The sequence below is a fragment of the Trichechus manatus genome, unplaced genomic scaffold (assembly GCF_000243295.1).
Source record: "Trichechus manatus latirostris isolate Lorelei unplaced genomic scaffold, TriManLat1.0 scaffold00015, whole genome shotgun sequence".
NCBI classification, from domain to species: Eukaryota; Metazoa; Chordata; class Mammalia; order Sirenia; family Trichechidae; genus Trichechus; species Trichechus manatus.
In genome coordinates, this window is record NW_004443951.1 from 9,839,254 (window position 1) to 9,845,199 (window position 5,946).

The following is a 5,946-nucleotide window of genomic DNA, read 5'->3' on the forward strand; positions in this document are numbered from 1 at the left end:
TCTTAAGTACCCCCAGATGATTCTTATGTACCCCAAGAATCACCTGGGGTCCTGTTAAAATGTAGATTCTGATTCAGTATATCTGGGGCGGAAATGCAAATTCTCAGCAGGGGTTCGAACCAGAACAACTGGCTTGAAGCCTGGTAAATGCACACCACTAGCCACCTTCACTGATCAATGGTTCATTCATTCATCATTCATTCATTACCACAAGTACAGTGGATTGAGGTCATCATACTCATCAGTTCACAGCACATTATCATCACTGATGCATCCAAGTCCCTCTCTTGTTTTATCTATTTATTCCTTTTATCCTTGCTCCCCAATCTTATATACCCTCCACCCATAGGCAACTTTTATATGTTTGATGCCTATCTTTTTGTTTGCCATGTGTTCTTGTAAAATATGTTGTTGGTTTTTATTCATGTATTTTATAGCTTTATTGAGGTATGATTGATACACATTTCATACAATAAAACCCAATTTGATGGCTTTTTGACATATGTATATACCCATGAAACCATCACTACCATCAAGATAATGAACATACCCATCATCCCAAAAAGCTTCCTTGTGATCCTGTGTAATCCATCTCTCCCTCACTATCCCCCTCCCCAGGTAGCCACTGACCTGCTGTCTGTTACTATACACTGGTTTGGATTTTCTAGAATTTTATGTAAGTGGAATCATATAATATACACTCTTTTTTTTTTTTTTTTTTGGTCTGGTTTCTTTCTTTTTTCTTTTTATTGTACTTTAAGTGAAAGTTTACAATTCAAGTTAGTTTCTCACACAAAAATTTATACACACATTGTTATGTGACCCTAGTTGTTCTCCCTATAATGTGACAGCACACTCCTCCTTTCTACCCCAGATTTCCCATGTCCATTCAACCAGCTCCTGTCCCTTTCTGCCTTCTCTCGCCTCCAGGCAGGAGCTGCCCATTTAGTCTCATGTATCTACTTGAGCTAAGAAGCACACTCTTCATGAGTATCATTTTATATCTTATAGTCCAGTCTAATCTTTGTCTGAAGAGTTGGCCTCGGGAATGGTTTAGTTTTGGGCTAACTGAGAGTCTGGTGGCCATGTCTTCTGGGTTCCCTCCTGGTCCAGTTTCTTTCACCCAGCATAATTATTTTGAGATTCATTCATGTTGCTGCTGAATAATACTCTACTGTATTCCATCATATGTATATACTGTACCACAATTTGCTTATTACCAGAATTCCCTAGCCTGGGTCAGGGCCCTTCCTCTATACTCCCAAAGCTACCTGTGCTTCCTGGTGGGAGGATTTATCACATAGTATTGAAATCATCTGTTTACTTGTGCATCTGGATGCTGTTCAGGCAGGCACTGTGTGCTACATCATTGTATTCCTAATGCCATGCATATTTAGTGAACATTTGTGGAATAGATTGGATGGATGAATGAACGAATGAAGGAACAACAAACGCAATTGCCTGTGTTGATGACACCTCTGTTTACATCTTAGTGGTTGGTGTATTTAATTGGTGACTGCTGTTCCTCCTTAACACATCTAATGATAAACTACCTGCACTCCCTAGTCAGATCCCAGGGTTGGTAAATTTCTAGAAACCTCCTCTCTTAGGTGCTGGCAGCCCACAAGCCATTAGATCAAGTGCAGAGTTTCCCAAAGCAAGTACACTTTCTTTCTCCTCTAAAGGGGAGGGAGGACATGGTCAATTGAGCCTCCTCAAACTTCCCTCTCCTGGCTTTGTTACTGCACAAGCAGCCCTTAGGGTACCGGTTAACTGCAAATATATCTGTTTGTGTACACCCAGACACACATGCCCTGAGGGGTTACAGAGTGAATGAAGTTAGCTGAGGTTCACCTGAGAAGCCTTTCTGGCTTAACTACCCATTTCCATGGATTCAATTCTGACTCATAGCGGACCTATAGGACAGAGTAGAACTGCCCCCTAGGGTTTCCAAGGAGCGGGTAGTGGATTTGAACTGATAACCAAAAGGTTAGCAGCTGAGCTCTTAACCACTGCGCCACCAGGGCTCCCCTGGCTTAACTGGAGGAAGAGAAAGGAAGGGCAGACACAGAAAGGTCTCAATGCAGGACCAAACAGGTGCACATTTCTGGCTCCTTCCTACTGCCTGCCACCTGGAGCTTCCGACATCTGGCAGGATTCTCAGCAAGAGCTGGTACCTGAAACTCGGAATGAGGTGATAGTCCCAAGGTCACTGGGCCATCCTTGGTACCACAGGCAACCAATGTCCCTCCTGCCTGCCCAGTGAAGTTCCCAGGACTCCACAGAAGATCGCAGCCAAGCATAGTGGACAGTTTCTACTCTGATTATTACCCTCTCCCTTCCTTTTGTTCCCACCGCGCCCACCCCCAACCATATGCCCAGACCCAAGCCCAGGCTCCAGCAGTCACCAATGCCTCCCCTGTGTCCCACTCTACACTTGAGTCATGGAGGTAATACCAACCACCAAACCAAACCCATTGCCATCTAGTGGATTCCGACTCATAGTGACCCTGTAGGACAGAGCAGAACTGCCCCACAGGGTTTCCAAGAACACAATCTTTGCAGAAGCAGACTGCCACATCTTTCTCCCACAGAGCTGCTGGTGGGTTCACACCACCAACATTTCGGTTAGCAGCTGAGCACTTACACACTGTGCCAACAGAGCTCCTTATGGAGGTCGGCCTTTATTGTGTGCTTCTATGTGCTAAGCACCATGTTAAGTACTTTACAAGCATTTTCTCATTTCACCCTCACATTAGCCCTATACGCCAGGAACTAGGTTTATTTCCATTTTATAGATGAGAATATTGATGTGAAGAGAGAAACATCTAATTGACCATCCCTTTTTAATAATACTGTATCTCTCTATAGGGTTCTGTAGTTTATAGCGTACTTTCAGGAATGTTCTCTTTAATCCTGAGAACACTGAGGCTCAAAAAAGGGAAGTGATTTGTCCATGGTGGCATCCAGCCAAGAAGCGGCAGTTAAGGAAGTAGAAGCTGGGTCATGTGACTCTGAATCCAGGCTCCTTCTCTACACCATAGCTACCTTAGCCTCTAGGGGAACTGGTGAAGGGCACCTGCTCTTACTTAGGGCTCTGACAGAACGACCATCTTGTGGTTCTGAGTGCCAAAGGGCCATCTGAACCCAAACATCAGCACCTCTTGTTTGCATGTCACAGATGCTTGGAAGAAAGTAAACACTGACCCATGGGGGAAGAGTAGGTAAGTGCTGCTGGAAAGGCAGCTCAAGTAGTACAGCATGATTGAGCAATGCTCCAAGACAAAACTAAGCTTCCACTAGGCCCTGGAATATGAGTAGGATAAGTGCTGGCAGAGAGGAGAGAACAAATGGGAGGGATGTCAATGAACTTGGGCTTGTACCAGCTCTCAAAAGAGACCTCAGAAGTCATTTGGTCCCAACAATGCACAAAACCCCCTCAGTGACATCCTTGTCTGAGGATCATCTAGGTCACTGATTTTCAATTCTTAATGTACTGTCAAATCACCTGCAGAGATTTTTTTAAAAATGCATATTTCCATAGAAAACCCAATTCAGTAGATACGTAGCCCAGATCAATGTTTACAGCAATCATCCCAGGTGATTCTGCTCTCCGCACTCTGAAGAACATTGAATTCCAGGTCTTGTATCAATACTTCTCTAGCAGTTAGGTTGCTTTCAGTTGCAAGCAACAGAAAACTCAACTCAAAAAATAATTGATTGGCTGAAATAATGGAAAAGACCAACATGAGGGTGAGTTTCAGTTTGAACAGGCTCTGGCACTGATTGTCTGCAATAGGATGGTTTTGCCATCCTCCATGTGTGTCAGCTTCACCTTCAGGCTGGGATTTCTTCATACATGCTTCCTCGTTCTCAGCCAGAAGAGAGCATTATTTCCCACAACCCTTGTACAAAACTCCTGAATTTTACTCTGATTGAACCTGCACTGAATCAATCACTGTGGCAAGAGGGATGAGTTTACCTTGATCGGGTTAGACCAGTCAAAGCCTATCCCTGGGTCAGGGATAGGGTCACTTCCACTGAAACCACATGATTGTTAAACATTATGGGAATATGGATGATGGGGAGGCAATCACAATGTCTACTATAACTTCTAAAGACTGGGAGCTCACTAGTTCTCTGCACTGGTTATCTATTGTTGCATAACAAATCACCCTAAAATGCAGCAGCTTAAAACAAGGCACAGCCTTTAAACAGATAAATGGATAAACAAAATATGGTACATACATACAATGGAATACTACTCAGTCAGTAGGAGAAATAAAGTATTGATACATGCTACAATATGGATGGAGCTTAAAGATATTAGGCTGGGTGAAATAAGTCAATCACGAAAGGACAAATATTGTATGACCTCACTTATATAAAAAGACAAGAACAGGCAAATGTTTAGAGACCAAAGTTTACTAGTGGTTACCAGGGGAAGGAAAAAGTGGGGGGCTATTGTCTATGGAGTACTAAGTTTCAGTTTACGGTGATGGAAAAATCTCATTGATTAAGGGTAAGGTTGCACAGCCAATTACTGTAAGTGCTGTCAATAAGTTGTACACCTTGCAAAAAGTAGAATTGGTAAAAGTTGTGTGATAGACATATTTACAATGACAAAAAAAAAAAAAAGAGTAGCTGCTGAGGCTGCTTATGTACAACCAAACACCTCATGGGATCTACTTTCTTGGTTTGGAGGTTTAAGGTCATGGTTTCATGGGACATCCCAGTTAACTGGCCTAATAATGTGTTTAGTCTTCTGTTCTACCTCCTAGTTTGTTGCATAGTTCCCGGAGTCTTAAAAGCTTGCAAGCAGCCATCCACAGCACAACAATTTGTCTCTATTCACCTGAACCAACAGAGGAAGAAGAGTCAGGAATAGGAGGAGGAAAAGGAATGTATGGCTACTTGCCTCTGTGAACAACTGCCTCCTTTGCCATGAGACCAGAACTGGATGGTGCCCGGCTACCATTACTGAATATTTTGATCAAAGATTCTATAGTAAAATCCTGATCAAAAGGGGGGAAATGCAGAACAAAATTTCAAATTCTCATTGATTCCAGACTTTCTGGAGCCATGGAGGCTAAATGAATGCCCATAACTATTGCCCTGAGAGAATCTTTAAACCTTGAACCAAAAATATCACCTGCTTCCCAACCCACTTGGAGCAAAGAAGAATGAAGAACACCAAAGACACAAGGAAAATATTAGCCCAAGAAACAAAGGGGTCACATAAACCAGAGATTCCATCAGCCTGAGACCAGAAGATCCAGATAGTGCCCAGCTACTACCAACGACCGCCCTGACAGGGAACACAACAGAGAGTCTCCGATGCAGCAGGAGAAAAGTGCAGAGCAGAACTCAAATTCACATAAAAAGACCAGACTTAATGGTCTGACTGAGACTGGAAGAACCCCCGAAGCCACGGCCCCTGGACACTCTGTTAGCCCAGAACTAGAACCATTCCTGAAGTCCACTCTTCAGACAAAGGTTAGATTGGACTTTAAAACATAAAATAATACTCGTGAAGAGTGCACTTCTTAGTTCAAGCAGATACACAAGACCAAATAGGTGGCTCCTGTCCGGAGGCAGGATGAGAAGGCAGGAAGAACAGGAGCTGGTTGCAAGGACATGGGAAACCTGAGGTGGAAAGGGGGAGCATGCTGTCCCATTATAGAATTGCAACTACTGACACATAACAATATGTGTATAAATTTTTGTATGAGAATTTGAGCTGTAAACTTTCATCTACAGCACAGTTAAAAAAAAAAAAAAATCCCCTGCTAAATCCTCTTAAAACTAAATAACAGTTTAGCTTACACATCCAAACTCCCTGAGGGACTGAATTGCTGGGCGGAGGGCTCTGGGGACCATGGTCTCGGGGAACATCTAGCTCAATTGGCATGACACTACTTATAAAGATAATGCTCTACATTCTAC